Source organism: Pteropus medius, unplaced genomic scaffold, assembly GCF_902729225.1.
Source record: "Pteropus medius unplaced genomic scaffold, Ma_sr-lr_union100, whole genome shotgun sequence".
NCBI classification, from domain to species: Eukaryota; Metazoa; Chordata; class Mammalia; order Chiroptera; family Pteropodidae; genus Pteropus; species Pteropus medius.
The window spans coordinates 3,285,446-3,306,649 of NW_024349803.1; the positions used below are offsets into that span (position 1 = coordinate 3,285,446).

General features: G+C 39.4%; 1 long non-coding RNA gene across 1 annotated transcript in view; it reads right to left on the reverse strand.

Annotated features, from left to right (window-relative positions):
• Positions 1-4,387: 4,387 nt before the first annotated feature.
• The window catches only part of LOC120582045 (uncharacterized), a 49,979-nt gene continuing 33,162 nt past the window's right edge, over positions 4,388-21,204 (reverse strand). The window contains exons 2-3 of the long non-coding RNA XR_005647442.1: positions 6,302-6,830; positions 4,388-5,253 (exon numbers count right to left, since the gene is read on the reverse strand). This is a non-coding gene — a long non-coding RNA (uncharacterized LOC120582045). The remainder of the gene's footprint in view (positions 5,254-6,301; positions 6,831-21,204) is intronic.

The following is a 21,204-nucleotide window of genomic DNA, read 5'->3' on the forward strand; positions in this document are numbered from 1 at the left end:
TAGAAGTAAATTTTTAATGGCTGGTTAATTATATTACTACATTTTCATTGTAATATAGTACTTATTTAAGCACTTAAAAATGGAAGGTATACAAAAATTAAATTAAGACATAATAAATTGACTAAATATTTGGTTTTTATAAAAATAAAGGTCGTAACCATTGACATGTAGTACTGGTATAATACAACAGTTAAACTTCCGAGCTATAACAGAAGTCATTGGTAGGTAAGCAGGAAACAAAGTTGAAAAGACCATGTTAAAACAAAGCTATTGGGACTAACAAGTCGAGATTGTGAGTAGCAACAAACGTATTCATTCAGCTCCTGAGTATTTCAAGTTTTACAGTACACATTAAAAATGATTTCTTCCATTGACACTATAAATCAAACTGTCAGATGTTTATGCATTTTGCAAGTTAAACTGATTGAATGCTTATATGGGAATGGGATCAGAACATCTCCCAATTTGAAGTTTATATCACCCACATGTTAACACATTTCCGGGTCAAGGATATTTTGATAAATATGTTCAATAGGCATCTGCCACACGGTAGCTCACATCAACTCTTTCCAAACTACAACCACCACCAACAACAAAACCAACTGTCCAAATGAGCGTCTTCCACATTTTGGTCCAATAAAGACATGAAGAAATGAAAGTCACCAGAAATACAATACTTCCATTAAAAGACATTTCCCAAACTTTATTTGCATGTTACTATGGAAACCTTTGCTGTACTCTGGGACCATTATACTATTAGGCCAAACCATATAAAATTAGCAATATATGGGCATAAGCTACAAAATCAGAAATTTCATATGGTTCAATCTAATATTATTTACTTAACGTTTTCTTTGGATTGACTGGCTTTAAAATCTTATATTCCATCCAGCAATTGTGCTCCTCGGTATTTATCCAAAAAAGATGAAAACGTATGTCCACACAAAAGGCTGCACACAGATGTTATAACAGCTTTATTCATAATTGCCAAAACTTGGAAGCGACCAAGATGTCCTCCAGAAGGTGAATGGAAAATAAACTGTGGCATATCCAGGGAATGGAATAGTATTTATTTCTAAAAAGAAATGAGCTACCAAGTCATGGAAAGACATGAAGGAAACTTAAATGCATGTTACTGAGTGAAAGAAGCCAATTTGAAAAGGCTACATACTGTATGATTCCAACCATATAACATTCTGTAAAAGGCAAAAATATAAAGACAGTAAAAAGATCAGTGACTGCCAGCAGTTGGGGGAGAAAGGAATAAAGAGGCAGAACACAGAGGAATTATAAGATAGTGAAAATACTCTGTATGGTACTATCATGATGCATACATGTTATTCATTTGTCCAACCCATGGAATATACAACATCCATTGTGAACCTTAATGTAAACTATGATCTTTGAGTGATTATTATGTATCAACATAATAGGTTTATCAATTGCAACGAATGTACCCATCTGGTAGTGATATTGGTAACTGGGGAGGCTATGCATGTTTGGGGCAAGAGGTATACAGAAAATCTCTGTATCTTCCTCTCAATTTTTCTGGGAACATAAAACTTCTCTAAAAAAAGTAGTCTATTAAACAACAATAATAATAACAAACCATTAAATTAGTGGTATTTTAGTCCTTAAGCATACTATAGTAGAAAGTCTCCAAATATGGCCACCATCAATTCCTTCTCGTTCTGTATATTTATGCTGCTTCTTTCATCAAGAGTTGGAGCCTATCATTCCTTCTCTTGATTCTAGACTGGCCTTGTGACTTTCTTTGACCAATATAGTGTGGCAGAGATAAAGCAGTGAAAGTTCTGTGCCTAGCCCCTAAGAGGCCTGGCAGCTTCTACCTTGCTCTCTGAAGAAAAACCAGCAACTATGTAAGAGATCTGACGGCCCTGAGACCACCACACTGTGAAGACTCCCAGAAATTAGTCACATGGGAGGTCAGGTAAGGGAAAACTGAGGAGCCTAGCAGACAGTGAAAACTACAATCCCAGATGAACCATCTCAGCCAGCTCTCAGCAATTTGAGTCATCCCAGTGAGGCCCTAGAAGTAGTGAAGTATAGATGAGCCCTCATTTATAGTTCTGACTTATCTGAATTCATGGGCCAAAAAAATCAATGAACGTAATAAAATGCTTGTTTCTTTAAGTCATTAAGTTTGGAAATAAATAATTGAGATGCTCTACTTGAGGAGATTTGCTTGGTGGTTACGACATAGATCCCGAAGCCAGAATGTTCTAGATCCCAGCTTGACTACCTACTAGCTATGATGCCTTGGGTAAATTATGCGTGTTCAAGATTGCTATACTGCTGGCCCTCATGAACCACACCTTCCTGTGTTCACGCCCACACTAACTCTGGACTTGGCCATATGACTTATTTGGCCAATGGGATATTAGTAAGTATAATGCAAACAGAGACTTGATAAGCACTTGTATAATAAGACTTGTCTTACTGGGAAACTTGCTCTTGGAGCCCTGAGCCGCCATGTAAATAAGTATAGCTACCTGGCTGAAGAGATTACATAGAAGGAGAGAAAGCTTTGCAGCTAGCTCCAAGTGTTCCAGCCATCCTAACTCAGATGCCAGACATGGGAGTGAAAAAGAGCAGAACTGATCTGCTAAGCCCGGCTCAGATCACAAACCAAAAACAATAATAAATCATTGTTGTTTAAAGTCATTACGTGTAGGTATGGTTCGTTATGCATCAATAAATAACTAAACCATAAATTATATCCATAAAATCATAAATGTGATTATTTTTCCTAGCACACATTAAAATGTTTTAAAAGTCAAAGTACCACCTAAAATTATCTCATGTACACCAAGCAATCCACTTATCAGACTTGGGGAAATGCCGGTTTAAAAGGACAATAACAATGACAATAAGTATAAGAGCAATCACTAATTGAACACTGACACTTTTCTAGATTCTGGGCTAAATGCTTTATATGCAGGACCTAATGTAATCCTCCCAACGATCCTATTAAGTAGGTGTTGTTATTCCATAGCATAGACAAGGAAAGTGAAGCTCAGAAAGGTCAAGGAATTTGACAAAGGTCACCTGAGGATAACCTTTGATGACCTTAAAAACTTTTTTTTTGAATAGAAACTTTCCTTAATGTGGAAGCAAATGAATGAGATCTACTCTCTGTATAAATATATTCTCTACCTTTTGTAACCATACCCAGATTTCATTAATAGCTTTTTCTTTGATTCAAGCTGGTTTTGTCTAGATAATGGCATTGTGACTAACCTGTTTTTTTCCACCCTTATGCTTCCACCTTGGTATGCCTACTCCCTTAATCATTAAGCCTTAGGACATAAGGTTCTGGCCAGTGTCAGATCTTCCAAGAATAAAGCCTCAAGTTCATCAAGCAGGAGGACAATAACTTTCAGTTAAACTAAGGATAATACCTTGGCTTCAGATGGGTTTCAGCCCCAGGCCCACTGAGGCAGAAGAGCCCCACCAGTCACAGAACCAGACGAGATGACACCATGGCTGATTCCGGAAACTGACACAATGATCAATTACTCCAGCCTTGTCCAATCAATAGCGCCTGTGACCCCAACTCCCTTAGTTTCCATGACTAATGATTTTTCCCTATATAATCTAGTCCTTCGAGACACCCGAGGAGCCAGGTTTTTGAGAGAGATAGCTTACCTGTGTCTCCAGGACTTACAACTCTCTAAAATAAACCGTTGCTTTCTTTGCTATAAAATCTGTACGTATTTCTCATTGAATTAGATGTGAGCAGGCAGATGGACACCTTTGATCTGGTAACACTTACAGTTAGTTATGAATTGCTGATATTTTTGCTTATGTCATATTAGGGTCTACTTCAGGGATAGATCTGTTCTACTTGACCAGAAGCCTGGGCTACAGACAGACAGACTTCTCACTGGTGTTGGCGGGGGTGTGGAGGGGGCGGTGCTGTCAAGACCAGTACATTGTTCTTATTAGAGTCATTCTGACTCTAATAACCAATAGAATTTATTGGGCATTTAGTATGTGCTCAATTTTGTGTTGAGTGCTGGGATAGGAATGGAAGGTTAAGAAGAGATTCAGTATAAAGGTAAAATAATACTCGAACTCTCAAAGATGACTAGTTTATACACCCAAAATATTCACTAAATGAAGTAAGGTCACTTTAAATTATATACTAAATTACACAGAACAAATATGTTGCAGAAATTGGGAGGAAAAAAGAAACCAGAGAGGCTGAATAGAAAAGGCAATTCTTGAAAACCTCAGAAGTTGAACTAGGTTTCACAATATTGGACCTGAAAGGGGTGGGCACTCTAGGGAAAGAAAACACCCCAGGAAAAGATATGGTGGTGAGAATAATCATGGGACAGAAAAATTGGCTAGGAGTAGGAAATAAATTTGGATCCATAGACCAGAAGCACTGAACAGACAGGGACCATATTAGATTCACTTTGTGTTCCCCGCCCAGCACAAGGACTGACACATAATAAGTACAGTGCTCACTGAATAAGTATGAGTCAGCATCCTCTACGTGGGCACAGGGAGAGGGTGATCTATGGAGTATCTGTAAATGGAGGGCTGGATTGGAGAGATGACTAGGAGGTGAGAAGGTATACTTCCAAAGATTATTATTCAAGGAATGGAGTCAGAGGTCACACTCATGACCTTTCAGGAAGGGTGTACCGCCCAGGTGTATTAACGACCTGAAGGGAGAACAAGGAGACCCTACTGGCCTGGGACAAGGACTTCCCTACCGTGTTCCCCAAGTGTCTGAAACAGGCTCACTCCACCTATTGAGAGACATAAGAAGCTCCATTGCAGCTTCCTTCAGTGGCTTCAGACAGAGCTCAGCAACTAACTGCTCTCCTTCAGAAATTGACCTTGGCTTCACATGACCCATTTCTGCCCTCCAGCAATCACGGTTTCCTTCACACCCCCATCTTCCTCCTGGGCCTGACCAGTAGTCACTGTCACTGCATTCAGCCTAAAGAGGGAAGGAAGTCCCACAGTTGCCCCACAGGGGACTGAACACTCACTGTGCTTTGGAGGTCTCTAAGTCTCCATCATCCCACGGATCTATGTATCTTCTTCAAAGTCACACACCACACCCAATCATGGTGAGACACTTTAGGTGCAAAGTCAGCAAAATCCAAACGGTCCTCCTGACTTCCTGATCATCTGTGCGCTTCCAAACACTGGCACAACGTTCTCACTCTTTCTTTGTTCTTCAGGGAACAGTGAGCTTTGGTTTGAGGTTACCTCAAAGGAAAGACAATCTGATGTGTGATAAGTAAGCCTCTTCTGCTACTGGCAGAACAAGTAGGGCTTATCAGACCAGGCTCTAATTAAACAAAGCCAGGCTTTTGCAGTGGGTTAGGCCAAACCATAGCCCTAGTTTTTGGTGAAAAGAAAGCAGTTGAAACTTTCCAGCCTACCTGAGAAAACTTCTAGGAGAATTATAAACAAGCAAAGGAAGTTATTCTTGGGAGTATGCAAAACTAGAAGAGCAATTTCATAAGCCTATACATTTCAAACAGCACCTCGACAAAAACAGCTCAATTTGAAATATTCATTTGCATCAGAATAGTCATGAATATTCAAAAGTCAGCCAATGTTTCAAAACCATTGTCTATTCCTGGGGCTTTCATCCTCCCCTTGAAAAGCAGATCACGGGTTTTCAAGAAAGGTGGGCTTGGCTGGTCTTTGCACTGCCATGCTTGGCAGGAAAAGGGATGATTATTTTTTGTTTCTTAATATTTTTTTTTTAAAAGCCTCAGCTGGTGTTAAATCTTTGCTCTTTGTTCTGGTTTGGACACAAATCAGGCCACAGACCTCAAATCTGGCCTAGGAATGCATGTTTCAAACTGCTAGGCAGAGCTTTCCGTTCAGAAACCCGGACATATTTTCTTACATGCCGATTTTTTAAAGAGAAAATCCCATCAGGGTCATAATCCAGATGCGAGGACTGTATATAGCCCTAAGATTTAGGAGATGCTTGCCATAGTGCTCAGACTCAGGGTTGCTGTAGCCACGCCACTTATCTTCTGCACATTAATATCCCCGTTGGTCGAATACAGATTAATGTGTCCATCATCCCTCTCTACTTTTTCCTCAATTTTACAGAACTAAATAAGATGAATAAGTGAAAGTCCCTGGAGGAAAATCAAGAACTATGGCTAAGTCAGTGGTTGTATATTGAAGTTTTCATTGCCAGAAAGCAATACAATTTTATGATTCACAAGGGATTATCTTAAACAGTTTTAATGTTAAGAAAACGAGTGCCATTAAAAAGAAAAGGGAGACTCACCAGTTTATCATCTGCTGAGGTGACTGGCAGCTATTTCTCTCTTCTATGTTAAAATTTGATTTTCCCAGCATATCGTCCTTAAGCTCCAGACTGATAAATGGTTCAATAAAATAGGTTTAAGGTGAGTTAAGAGAGAAGGAGATGCAGGAAGGTTGAATTGGCACAGACTTAATTTTTCGAGGATTCATCCCTTTGCCCCCACCACATTCCAGTTGAAGTTCATTCTATTGTTGCCTGAGCACTGTCTAAATCGTTCAATTCATGTGACAAAGTCCTGATGGTATCTCTTTAAGGCTGTCAGGGGAGCCAATGCAATGTCAATTCAGAAGCGAAGTCATGGTTACAAAACTGCCTGTGAGAACTGAAAATGTGGGAAGTCTTACCTGTTCTGTGATTATTTCCGTATTCAATTTTCAAGGTAGAGGATGAGTGCCTCTCCGCCCACCCCATACCTCTGGATCAGGCTGTGCTCTTTCTATTTATTCTTCAGCTTCCTCAGGGTTGGCCCCAAGTCACCAAGTAGAGAGTCCTGGAATATTGATTTTGGGAAAGACTTTGAAGATTTTTCCAGCCTAGCTACAGTAGAGAATCTGAACATCCAAAAGACAGAATTATTCAAAACAAATATTTTTTCTTACCCAGGCATTTTTAAAAATGCTTTGCTAAAAAGGATCTCAATCAACGGAAAAATGTTTGAGGATGGAATGAGTCAGGATAGGAAGTTGACAAACTGTCCCCTAGTTTGATGGAGGATAAATACCTCAGCTTCCATGCTCTTCAATGGGACAACTTTTAGGGATGTTCTGCAGAGTCACAGAGGCCCCCAGCTGATCTCTTGCAACCACGACAGTATCCTGTTCATTAGCACACCCTTTATTGGCTTTCCTTCCTTCCCCGATTTACTTCCCTAATCCCTCACAATCCTTCCTCAGATGGCCTCTCAAATCAACTACTTGAACTCAATTCTTTTTCTCAGGGACTATTTTTGACAATGTGGAAGTCCATATATCCAAAAGCACTCCCCTTAGAGGACTAGTTCTCAACTGGGGCTAATTTTGCTCCCCAGAGGACATTTGGCAAAATCTGGAGACAGTTTTGGTTCTTACAATCAGGGGAGGGGATACTATTGGCAGGTAATGAGTAGAGGCCAAGGATGCTGCTAAATATTCTACAATGCATAAGAAAGGGCCCCACAACAAAAAATTATCCCGGCTAAAATGTCAACAATGTCGAGGGTGGGAAACCCTGCCTTAGAGCTCCTTTTCCATATGTCTCATATCATCAGCTCAACTCAAAATTGAATTGAGGATGAACTCACAGAGAAGAACCATCCAGGCCATCTCAACTCCTCCTCTGCCTGTAGTAATGTAAGAGTTATTTTCTGGGGTGCAGTGATGGTATAGCACCTGCTGCTACAAATATGAAAAGGGACAGGGCTGACGTTCAGTTAGGACGGTGTGAAGAATAAATGACAATTTCAGGGATACCACTAAGGCCCTACAGGCAAGGCACCATTGCGATGATTCTTGGGCAGGTATCTTCTCTTTTAACCACTGAAGTGCAATAGCATATGCATATTACATGCTAAAATCATTGTGTTATTTTGAACTAAATTTATTTAAACTCAGAAAATAATGTTAAATGTATCTAAATAGGTCTCAGACATTTTAGGTAAGCATAATCTTCTAATGCAGCTCACTTTACGGATGAAGAAACAGGCTCAGATCAAGGAAGTCATTCATCACACAACTAGCTGGGTGCCGAATCAGGGCTAGAACACAGATATCTGAACTTCCAGCCTGTTACTCCTTTGCCCAGGAGCAGAGAGGGACACATGAGAGAGCCCAGTGTTTTATTGCTGTGTGGATTATATAAGCCCAGCAGATGGCTAACATTGAAGCTAGAAGTTTTTCAAAATTCCCAAATCCTAATAAGCATCAGTCTCATTATGGTGGACTGTGCCCATCATCTCTTTTACCTTCAAAAGGGTAACCACAACAACACAACACCACACACACACACACACACACACACACACACACACACACAGCCTATATTCCTTATCCTAGAAAACAATATAGGCAATTCAGCTTTAAAAACTTTTTAAATTCCAGGTGAAGATCAACAGAAAAAAGTGAACTCAAGTTTATGCTAAGAATCCTGAAGAATTTTGTCTCCAATTTCTTAAGAAGATGTTGTAGGTAGCTAGAGAAAACATCCAGTAACCAATAAGAACTCTTTAAAGAACTATACAATTTTATACCTGGAGGAAGATTCAAGATATTATCTCACCCAACAGCCGAATTTTACAGGTAAGGAAACCGAGGCACAGATAAGGCAAGGAATATATGCAAGTTTGCTCAGCAGGGCATAGAATATTCCCTGCCCCTTACTATAGAATACTCCTCCGAAGCATATTTTCTAATATGGTTCTCATTAAAACAATGATAGTCATCAACTACAGATACAGTTCTAAGCTAGAAGGTTTATGTGCAACCCAAGAGGCAAAAAATAAAATAAATAAAAAAGAGGAGGCAAATTTATTACCTTACGAGATTTTCTAAATTATTTTCTTCTAGAGTCATCTATAATTTGAATCTTTTTTATTGTTCCATGAAGAAATAAATTCCTACTAAATTCTGGATTATAAATGTGAAAGAGTACTTAACATTTACTGGAAATGAAATAAACATGTGGTCATACAGGAGACTGATGAGAACAACTTAATTTTTGCAACTCTATCACTTTAATTAGAAAATCAACTCAAAGCAACGTTTTTCTTTAAGATCATTGATATTTTTTCTGTAATTTGGAAAGATGACTAGAAAATTCATGAGTTGGGCTTTTGTTTAATTTTCTATCATAACTAGACTACGCAGCACTTGAGGTTAGAAACAGATCACATTTGTCTTCCTGGCACTTAGCACAATGTCTGGCACTTAGTAATTACTCAACATATTTGTGTGGAATGAATGAATGTCAGTGATTGCTTCAGAAGGCATTTTGCCTTGATAGGAATTATGAGTAAGTACGAGTCTGCTTATTTTTCACAAGTGTGTTTGAATTTTCCTATCTTTATATTTCTTATAACTCATCAGTCTCAGAACATCCATCTTTTATTTAATAATAATTCAGGGAAGGAACTATTGAAACAGAAGTCTGAATAGGAATTCAGATCATTTTAAAAATCATTCTTCCCTTCTTATATGAAGTAATCTTTAGATAGGAAATAAACACAGAAAGCGAGAGTTATAAAGCTTGAGTATTATTTCTCTGTCTCTATCTATCCTTCATTATTTTGGATCGGTTCTTTATAAGTGGCAATGGCAGTGTAGTGGTATGGTCATGAGCAAGGACTCTGGAATCAGGCACACACAAGGTCAAGTCTTAGACCTGCCACAGACCAAGCACATGACTTTGGGCAAGTTATATCACTTCTCTGCACCTAGGCTTTCCAACTACTGTATAGTAATAGCTATCTCATAAGGCTGCTAGGAAGAGTAAATGAATTCTAAATATACTAGATAACCACTAAATGTTAGATAAATAAATAAATAAATAAATAAACAAACAAATAAATAAATAAATAAATTCTCCACCTACTTGTTACCTTGCTCTTCTACCATCAGAGTGCATTCAAGATCTTGATTATATCTACTTCACTTATCTACTGCAGCAAAAAAAAAAAAAAAACCTACTCCGAAACTTAGTGGCTTAAAACAATAAGAATGTATTATTTTTATTTGATTCTGAGGATTAACTGGGTGGTTATTCTGTGGTCTTACCACATTACAGGGGCCATCATACTAGAATGGGATGACTTTGTGCCCGTAACACAATCTACCACAATACCCCTTCAATTTCTCCTTGGACATACTTTTACAATCTTCCACTTCTACTTCACAAAACTTCCAGTCTTTACATGAAGCAAAAATAACTTTGTACCTACTGGAGAATAATGCCATAAATCAGTGAATAAAGAGCTTATGCCCCAAAGTAAGGTAAACACTCAAATCTAGACATGAATTTAGAAAGAGCCACTTTCCAAGAAAGAAGCTAAAAGAACTCATGTCCCATGATTGAGGAATTCTATTTCCCATGAAATAATGCAAACTTGGGTCTTTGCAATTATCTCACTTATGGAGTTATGCAGTCCCATTGGTATGAAAAGTAACCAGCATAAAATGTAATTGTGAAAAAATAATCCATAAATTTAGGGCTTTAATCTGGCATGAAAATCTTTAGAAACAAAAAGGGAATGATGAGGTGGTGACAAATAAGGCAAAAATTGCTTTCCCAGCTTCCCTTCAAGCAAGGCCCAGATACGTGACTCTGGCTTCCCCAACCAGAAGCTCCTATCTCACACTTCAAGCTGTAAGCTAGTGATGCAAAGGAGGCAAAACCTCACAGAAGCCTTTTTGGTGCAAATAGAGATATCCAACTGCCAGAGCCTGCAGAGGTAGAAATTCTAGAAATTAGCAGTATGGTCAGTGGTACCTGTGCCCGCTGGAGAAACGCTAAGGGGTCACTGGGACTGTTCAAGCTACATGCCCCCTGTATTAGACTCTAGCTTTTCTAGAGATTCTGTGAGCTACCTAAATCTCCTTGAATACATTCCATTTCTAGCTAAAGAAGTTTATTAACTAGTTATTCCATAACTAGTTAGAGAGGGTTCTGTAGTTTACAATAAATACTTTCTCTGGTGCATTTGTATCACTAGATAGTTTGGTCAGTAGAGTGGTGTACTCAGGACAGTTTATCGGACTTTATCAGAGTTCAGATAAAAACAGATTATCTCAATTCTGGCATGTGATAGCCATAGGAATGTGCCACTCAGATCTCCCCCCAGAGAGAATCTACTGGGATGAGGGCAGTGAGCTAAGAGCCTCCACCTGCCATATGCTTGGGATTCACCATGGTGCTCTCATCAAGGCCATGCTCTCTTTGGAGTGCCTCCAGGCGATGACTAAGCATGGTTGGGGTACCAGAGCTGGGATATTTTGTTCTGAGGTTCCCCATTGACTTGGGTGAGATTCTCTCAGAGCTGCACTTTTTGTGTCTTATTTATGAAATTTTTTTCTTCTCTTAAGGTCAGAAAAAAATATTAACCTATATTTCCTACTAATGATTTTAACGTTGTGCTTTTATAATTAAGGGCTTTAATTCATGTGGAGTTGTTTCGGCATATGGTGTGAGGTAGGAGTCAAGTTTCATTTTTATCCATCTGGATATATGTGTTGCAGCTCCACTTATTATAGAGTCCCTCTTTTCCTCACTGCCAAGCTGCTCCTATCATATATCAAAGTTCCATATGTACATAGATCTGTTTTGGAGCTATCTATTATATTCCATCTATCAGTTTATCTGCAGTGCCAGTACCACAATGTCTTAATTCCAGTAGTTTCATAAAAAGTCTGGTTATCTGTAAGGTTAAGTCTCCTCTTCTTATTCTCCTTCTTCAAAAATACCTTGGCTTTCTTTGGTCCCTTACGCTTCCAGATAAATTTTAGGGTTTTGCATTGAATCTATAGATCAACTTGTGGAGATTCAACTTTTTTTTTTTCAGTCCTGGGATTTAATGCCCGGCTGCTTGCTGTTCTGCATCCAGATGTGAGAGAATCAATGACTCCTTACACAGACCCTCAATTAATTTCTGTTTTCAGCCTTCTTTCTCACTTCTAAGTCTTCTTATTCTGAGTTTGGGACTCAGAATCAATTCCAAAGATCTGTTTTCTTCTTTACTATAGCTTAGAGGTAATTTTTATTTTCTCATTTATATCTTTAGAAATTTTCTGCAATGAATATATATTATTATTGCAATAAAATTAAGTAGTTATCTCATTCTTCTGCTGCCAATTCCCATGTCCAGCAATCAACTTTCTCAATTATTTTACCACCAACAGGATTGGCATACACATGGCCAGTGTGCTCTCTCAGGTCAATGGCAGACATTGATAATAATCATACCCATTTGCCTGATGTATCTCATCATCAGAATCCTTAGCCAATGATAATTGATTGATAATTGTCTGCCACCCCAGGATTTGATAATAATTCTCTCTTTCTTTTAGATCTATATTCTATGAATAATTCTGAAGGATACAGTCCAGGGTGGTGGAAAGAGCACTGCACACGGAGCCAGATAACCCATTCTACAGGTCTGGCTCTGTCACCTTGTAATAGAGGATTTTTTTCCTTTGAGACAACAACTTTTCTCATCCTCAAACTTCCTCTTCTTTGAAATCAAGAGGTTGACCTAAGTTATAGCTAAGGCCCCTACATGGCATAACACACTGTGATTCTAAATTCTATTTTTTTTCCCCAGGTACTTGACATAGGAAAGACAAATGACAATAATGATAACAATACCACATATTAAAGGCCTCCTCTGTATTAAGCATTGTGCTAAGCATTTTACATGTATTATTATCTTATTTACTACAGCACTACTGTTCAGTATTCATAGCAGTAGAGCATCATATCAGTCAAGGTTGTCTTGATTTCAGTTCTAGGAAACGAACCTCGAGGCAAGAATCTGAGCGCATGTTTTCTTGGGTGGTGATCCCAGGAAGCAAGGATGAAGGAGAGAGGAAGTGAGATAGGGAGGGAATAAAATATGCCTCATAATATTCCAACAAAGAGGTGAAGGAGTTGGGGTATATATATCCTCCAACTCCTATCTGTAATTACATGAGAGCTGCTTCCTTCATGATGATATTATTCTCCATTTTATAGATAAAGAATCTGAGGATTAGAGAAAGAAGTGATTTATCTGAGGTCATCCAGCAAGTCAATGAATAAGGATCTGAACTCAAATCTGACCATAGCAAATGCTGCTATGTTCTGCCTATACCACCCGAGCACTCATTGTTTCAACACATTTTACTACAAGAATCAGTCACTCTTTACCTGAGGGCTTTCTCTCACCCCAGTGGACCTGGTCAGAAGTTCTAAAAGGAGAGGGCAGCTAATCGCTCTGGAAGCAGCATTCATGTAATGACAGATAGGGTTGGAGGATATATACACCCCAACTCCTTCACCTCTTGGTTGGGATAATCCGAGTCATGTTTTATTCCCTTCCTGTCTCACTTCCTCTCTCCTCTATCTTTGCTTCCTTGGATCAGCCCCTTAGAAAACATGCACTCAAATTCTTGACTCAGGGTTCGTTTCCTAGAACTGAAATCAAGACAACTTTGTATGATGCTATATTGCCATGAATATTGAATAGGAGTGTTGTAGAAAAATGTATTTAAAAATTGTTTTTCTAATCATACTGAGTTCCCTTTGAGTTTAGAGTATATAAGCCAGGTATCTCAAGGTCTATACTCTTTGAGAGAAGTGAATTAGGGACACTGGGGTTTTGTAGAGCAGTGAAGGCCGCGTGGCTTCTAAGAGTAGACCTCTAGGTTCTTGTTTTGTCTTTAGCCATTTCTGTGCCCTCAGAAAAGGGTGGAACCTTCAGAGGCCTACTTCTTCATTTGTAAACAGAGAGCTCTGTGATTCTGACTCTGAGATTTTGGGCCTTGGACTCAAGGTAATCCAGCACAGATAGGCCAATCCATAGTTAAGGCTGGAATGCATCACTTCATGCAGCTGACAACTTTGCATAAAGGAAGTAGAGGCCTGAGATACCAGCAGGCAGGAAAAAGTGAAAGCACAGTACTAACCAAGGAAATAAGAAGGGCAGAGGTAAAGGATTGTTTAGTCAGTCCCAGGTGGAAAATGTTAATTATGATGCAGCTTCTCAAAGCAAGATGGAATATAAATTCCACAAACTACAATGCGCCCGGGGCTAAATACACAGCCAGTATGATGATTTTTTTCAAAGAAACATCATATTCAATTATAGCTCTGAGGTGTTTCTTTTCATTGATATAATACTTTCACATATTTAATAACCTCTTTTTAGAATCAATCTCATTTTTTACTGGCAATGGCATTGCTGAATACTGTGTCTTCCAGCTCAGCCTTAGTGGAGGTTGTTTGTGACACCAGCTAAAGTAATTCTTGCTATTTTTCTTTGAGGAATTTATGAAAAGGACAAGACCCCCAGTAGAACTTGAAAACAAAGCGAAGAAAGCATCTTATGTGACCTTTCTCCCCTGAACTTCTCTGTGACTCTCTGCCTGCCATCAAGCTTAGCCTGTGATGTTAATTTTTCCATCTGCTTTGCTGCAGGTAATTTGGAGACACCGACGTCATCAGACCATCTGTTCAGTAAAACCACAGCAATGCTTTCCCTCTGAATTGTTTATGCCTTGACAGCTACTTTGGGCTATTTTCACTATATGACGGGCAGGGACTAAATTGTGTTCCAAACATTCCCTTAGCATTGCATTAAAGGGTAAGGACTGAAGATTAATTCTGTTTGTAATTATTTTAAAAATGCAGGTGTAAATAGAGTTACTAAAACTCATGGCTAGTCCTAAGACAAGAGAAAGCAGAGAGTTTGCACATGAGTGGTCATACAACATGATATATTTTTCTCCTTGATGATTTCCTGACTCATGTTATATAATCCAATCATTCCAGCTATGCCCTGGGCCTTGTTGATCATTGAAAAGCTGTTCTCAAAATAAAATTGTTCAATGCCATGCATTTCTTTCCACTTTCCATAGTGATTTTGAATCTTATGAATAATCTGATTCAAGTGACATTTATTGAGTACCTATTATATGTTGATCAGTATGTTGAATGTGAGTATACAGACAGTAATAACACAAAGGCTGTGACCTTCAGGTGCTCACAGTCTGAAAGCAGAGATTGGCACATAAACACAAAATTACTTCATCTCTCTGTGACACAGTTTCCTCATTATTAAATGGGAACAATTATAGTATCTGCCTCTTGAGTTGTTGTGAGGGTTGAATGTAAAGCAGAAACATAAAGTGTGCTTAATACATCTAGAAAAACAAATAGCTATGGAGCACTTGGGACTATTATGAAGGAATTAAGAAACTGTCATGTGAGCACTGGTAAGGTAAGAATTAACTAGGAGATACCAGCTGTAAGCACGCATGGCACATGCCATCAGTCTCATATTCCATCAGCCCACCTTGAGTCCACCTGAAGCTGTGGTGGACGCTTTCCATGCATACTGACAGCTTCCTTCCTCAAGTCACGAGCCTTCCTGCTTCTCTGCCTGAAGAATAGCTTTCTGTGGCACCAGAGTGGGTCTTGCTCAACATGTGCTTGGGACAGCTTGGAAGTGCTGGGGATTTACCACCCCTGGATAAATCCAGCTTCCTAATCCATGGTGGGCCAATTCCAAGAGACATTCTACCACGTCCCTCAGAGGGCTCGAGCAGCCTGGAGCCCTAGCTCCCCATAGCAGCAGCCTACTGACTGATGCACACTTCATTAGCCCTTCCTCATCTCACTTTCTCCACTCCTTTACTTGTTCAAATAAACTATCAGTACCTAAGTCATCGTTACAAGTTTTGCTTTTGAGTTCATTCACAATTTGAGAAGTTAGAGATGAGAAAGGAAAAGTAAGAGAAGAAAGCTATTGAAAAGAAGTAATGTTTGAGACAGGCCTTTGAAAGACAGGAATTCAACAGGTGGGCAGATGAAAAGGCCTTAATGAGGAACACCGAGAAGCAAAGGCATGGAGGCCTGAGGGACATCTGGAGTCTGAAATATGCCAGAGTCACCAAAGCACAGAATTTGCAGGTTGTCCAGGAGCAGCTCGAGTTGAGCTTTGCATGCAGAATGGGTCAAAAGTAAAAAATGTTCCTTGTTGCATAATGAGATCTATTAACACAGAACCCCTTATCCAAACCTATTCCTGCACATTCTGCTCCCCATTTGAGTAATCAAAGGGGCAGAGTCATTAAACAGAATATGCCCTGGGGCCAGGCTGATTTATTCCTAATCATCCGAGGATTCCAGAGGTACCTTGCCTCTCAGTGGCTAGAGCAAGCCACTAAGCCATATGGTGGCTCAAAGCTTTTGGATTTTTAAATAAGTTATCTTCCGTAGCAACCAGAAATAAAGATGTGTTTCTTTAGTGCAGATTAAATGCTAGTGCTCTTTACCTGGATTCATAGTTCTCATCTGATTCCATGAGTGGATTTTTGTGCCAGGCACTCCCTGGTATTGGACGAGGGCCTTCTCTACTCTGGAGGTCTTATGAAACTCTGAAGATCTCAAAGTAACAGCCAACACTCCACGATTCTGTTTCCAGATTATTCAAGTTCTGCTTTTCTAGTTTTTTCAGTAGCTGCTCATGGTTCTATCATTTCCAATAAACAATGGGATTTGAGAATTATAAAAAATACATCTATACAAGATGCCACTAATGCCCTGCCTATATACTTTTGGCCTTGCCATTATAAGGTACAACTGCCTGACTTCCAACTACTTAAGGGCTTACTTGAGTGGTTGGAGCCCCCACTGCCCAAACCTAAAAGGCCATAAGAGCCAGGAAATTAATGCCCATGCCCCTGCAGCAGCCCTTGGCCAACAACAAATGAAAGTTGAAGGATAAGTACCCCAGCTCCCTCTCTTTTAAGGTGGGACAACTCTGAGGTGCATGCTGTACACTGACTATTAGGGAGTTCCCCAGTGGATTAAGCTCTGGTTGCCCTGAGTGATAACTGGCTTCATATTGTACCTTCCATTAGAGCCTTCCCCTTCCTACCCCACTTTCCCACTTTGCTACCAATGTTTTCTGGGATCATCTCCCAAATAAACTATGTGCACTCAATTCCTGGTCCCAGGGTCTCCTGGGAAATCCAAACTTACAACATTCATCAGTCAGTCTTTTCATTTTAGTGCTAGCTTTGACATGCTTTGTTTTGTGAGGGGGGTGCTTAGTTAGGTTTTTTCTTTTTTTATCAATCATTTTGATATTTTATTGGTTGCGTTTGAGTTTCCCTTTTGCTCTCACTATTGTAGAAATTTGAAAGCGTCACCTATGTAATAAGAATGTGCTGAAAAGGTAGATTTGAGTGAGAAGGGTAGAGTTATTGAATAGAGATTGGAGAGAGTTCCTAAAAATGCATACTGGGAAAACAGATCTAAGGGGAATTAGAAGTGGCTCACTGGCTAAAAAATGGCACATTAAAAAGGCAACAGGCAGAGATAAATAAAAATGAATTTTTACTGAGAAAAGAACAGTCTCTCACTTCTCCTTTATCTAGAAGTATGACAGATATGCTATCACTAATCTTCATCTTAGTTAGAGTGGCAATGTGTTCAGGTATAGGTGATGAATCTTGATTGATTTAAATCAACTGTGACAACCCTGTTTCCTTACTGCTTATAACCTCTGTCATGTGCCTAGCTCTAGCCAATGAGATGTAAGATAAAGCTCATTGGGAAGATTTTAGGAAGTCTTAAATAATTAGAAGTATCATTAAATTAACAAAATTTGGTTAATTCGAATTTATGCTTTGAGAAGACCCACAGATCAAAATTCAGTTAAGCTGCAGAAAGTATGATAATTAGTTGATTCATTAATTAGAAAAAAATTAATGGTTGAAAGACTACTACTAGAAGTGGTCAATAGCCCAATTTGAAAATAGTTAATTTTCAGGGACTATTCAAAGATTATACTGCATAAATACTTACATGAGCACGCGCGTATTTTTCCTAGATAACACATACAATATTTTGCACCTCGCTTTTTATCATCAAGAATACATCTTGAATGCTGTCCCATATTAGTTCAGAGAGTTTCTCCATACTTTTTCTTTTTACAGCTGCATGGTACTCCATTGTGTGAATATCTCATGGTCTATTCAACTACTCTCCTATAGGTGGACGTTATGGACTTAATTGTGTCTCTCCAAAATTCCTATGCTGAAGCTTTAACCGCCAGTAACTTAGAATGTGACTGTATGGGAGATAGGGCCTTTAAAGAGATAATTAAGATTACATGAGGTCATAATCCAATAGACCTGCTATCCTTATACGAAGAGGAAGAGATACCAGAGATGTGAGCACACAGAGAAAAGGTCATGGGAGGACACAGCAAGGAAGTGAGACTGAGAGATCACTATTTGGAACACCCTCCACCCTCAAAATTCTAGAATCAAGAGAGCTTTCCTTTAGGACCCCAGACCTCTACTTTGGAAGCTCTCAATCTCTCTCCAAGCAGTTCTTATGACATTTGTGGCTGACAATGCTTCAAGTTTGGCCTGGGGATGCACCTGTGGCTGGTAGCTCTCCTGCAGCTCCATGGGTGGGTAAGGGGTGCATTTATGCAAGTGGGTAGTGGGAGGTGTGGGGGGGAAATTGGCACAGCTTGGCCATAGACAGTATTCCAATTAACACTTCCTCCACAATTTACTATCCCACCTCCCACACTAATGCTCTCTACCTGGTGACGCCAGGTTCCCAGCATTCCTGGAGCTCATAGGGGAGACAGACTCCAGGCAGAGCTGCAGTCTTCATTCTAGCAGAGGTGGGTTCCTCCATATGTTTACCTCTCAGTGTGTTCCCATTTGCTGTCTGCCATCCAGACATTCATTAATAACTCTCATATAACAATAAACCTGCTCCCACTCTCCACACTATTGGGAGTTTATTTCCTCTGGAATTTCTGTGTTATAATTTGAGTGGTATTTGGAGAGAGAATGGGAGACAATTGCACGTGGTCCCTTTATTTTGACCTAGAAACCTGCATTATTATAAGATAGCATAGTGTCAAGGGCACTTGACTGGAGGTTAGAGTCTTTGTCCTAATCCCATCATCTATGTCACCATATTCTTACACTCCTTTTCCTCATGGGTCCATTACAGTTCTAACATTCTAAGATTATTTAGGCAACATGTTTCCACATAGCTATCAGCCCCCAGCTGACTCTGTAAGCCTCATCCCTGACATTTCCTCCTACTACCCCAATGCATTGCAAATGAACATTCGTGTCACTTTTCTTTTTCCCGTTGTCCAAAAACCATCGAAGATTTCAAGCAAGAAGAAAATCAGAAGCAAATTATTAAGTGAGAACTGAGGGCTGAGGCGCCTCAAACTGATGCTTAATTCTTTTGCCCTCTTCTTACTTTAAAATCCCCTACAACAGTAGACTTCTCTTTCTTAAGGCCTATCCTTCCTTGGAATGAGGAGATAGTAAAAGGATTAGGCAAGAGAAAGAGTAGAAGCAAAGCTGACTGATACTGCCAGAGTGGTGAGAATGTATTCATTCATCTAAGAAGCTATGGAGACCCAAGGACACTTAGAACACAGCCCTTGCCTTCCAGGAATCTACAGTTTCTTCCATCAGATTATCAGTGATAGAGCCAAATTGGAAAGGAGCAGTCAAGTGTTTGCTGCTCTTGATAAATGTGAGGCTGTGTGAAAATTCACTTGGTGGAGACTGTAGCCTACAGGGGTGCAGTCTGTTATTGCCAACAAAATGCCAAAGACTGGAATGAAAGATGTAAATTTCATCAATAAGGAGTCTTTGGAGCATATGGCAGAGAGATGAGCCAGCTCATATGGAAGGAAGTATGCCAATATGGCATGCCAAGGTGATGCAGGAATAATGGATGTAGGTAGCCAAAGCCAGCACCTCAGTTCACCTTAAACATTTGCCCATCTAGAAGAGGCCTGCTGAGATTAGACAAGGCTGGCATAGACCTTATGCAGAACATTTATTTGGAGATGGGTTACTGTTTATAATGATGAGTAAAAAAATAGGTGTAAGGTTTATTTAGATCGATTTTGGCATTTGCCCCAGTTATCTCTACCTGCATAACAAACTACCCTCAAAATGTAGCAGCTCAAGGAAACAACCATTTCATTAATATGTCATATAATTTTGTGGGCCAGGAATTTGAATACAACTCAGCTAGGCAACTCCTTTACGATATGACCTCAATTAAGATCACTTGGTTATTTCAGTGGTGGTATTGTTGGTGCATGGGCTGGTCTGGAGGATCCAAGACAGTTTCACTCATGTGTTTGGTGCCATGGTGATGGATAGAAAGTTGTGTCCAGCTAAAATTGTTGACCGGAGTGTCCACATATGAGCTCTCCGGCATGGTAGTCTCAGAGCAATTGGACTTCTCATTTGGTGGCTTAAGGCTCCAAGAGAATACATAAGAGATGGGAAGTGGAAGCTGCCAGTGTCTTAAGGTCTGAGCTTGGAAACTTATACAGCATCACTTCCCCTGTATTCTACCTTATTTCTCAGTAGAAGGAGTGTCAAAGAATCTGTGGCCATCTTTAATCTGTCGTGGCATTAAAGAGAAGACTGGAGAACAGAATGCTGTAGTATCCAACTCACAGGGGGACCAACCATCTGATTTTCCCAGGACTGGGGGATTTCCTGGGACTTTTGGCACTAAAACTAGGACCATCCTAGGCAAATACAGTCAGTTGGTCATCCTACCTACTCAGACTCATTTTTGATTCACCTTAACCTTGAAAGACACAACAAGTTCTTCACATTTTTGCATTCTAGTGTCTTATTATAGGAGATTTGTATTCATGCGGGTTGCAGTTCAAGAATGCAACTCAGGAAACAACTCTCTGAAGTTGAGATTGGAAAATAAATTTATTTACAAGTAAAAAGGAAAAAAATGCACAATGGTGGAAAATGGAGATTAAGAAAGATCTTTTTTTTTTTTTTCACAAGCCATTGTCAGAGCTCATCATTTTTATCATTCTAATTACATTTATTCATGGCTTACATTTTGTTTACTCAGTTCCTAACCCTTCCTTAGCCAAGTATCCAGGGCCAAATGCAAAATGAGCAGAAACTTTAGGTTCAAGTTCCTCCTTTGTCACATCTATTATTAATATAATATTTAGCATATCTATGGACCTCTCTGAGTTCTAGTTCCCTTATTTCAAAAGCATGGATAATTTTGCCTGATTTCTGATGGTTGATGTACACATCAAACGAAAAATTATATGTTTATTCAACATTTTTATCAGTGACTTGGATATGAGC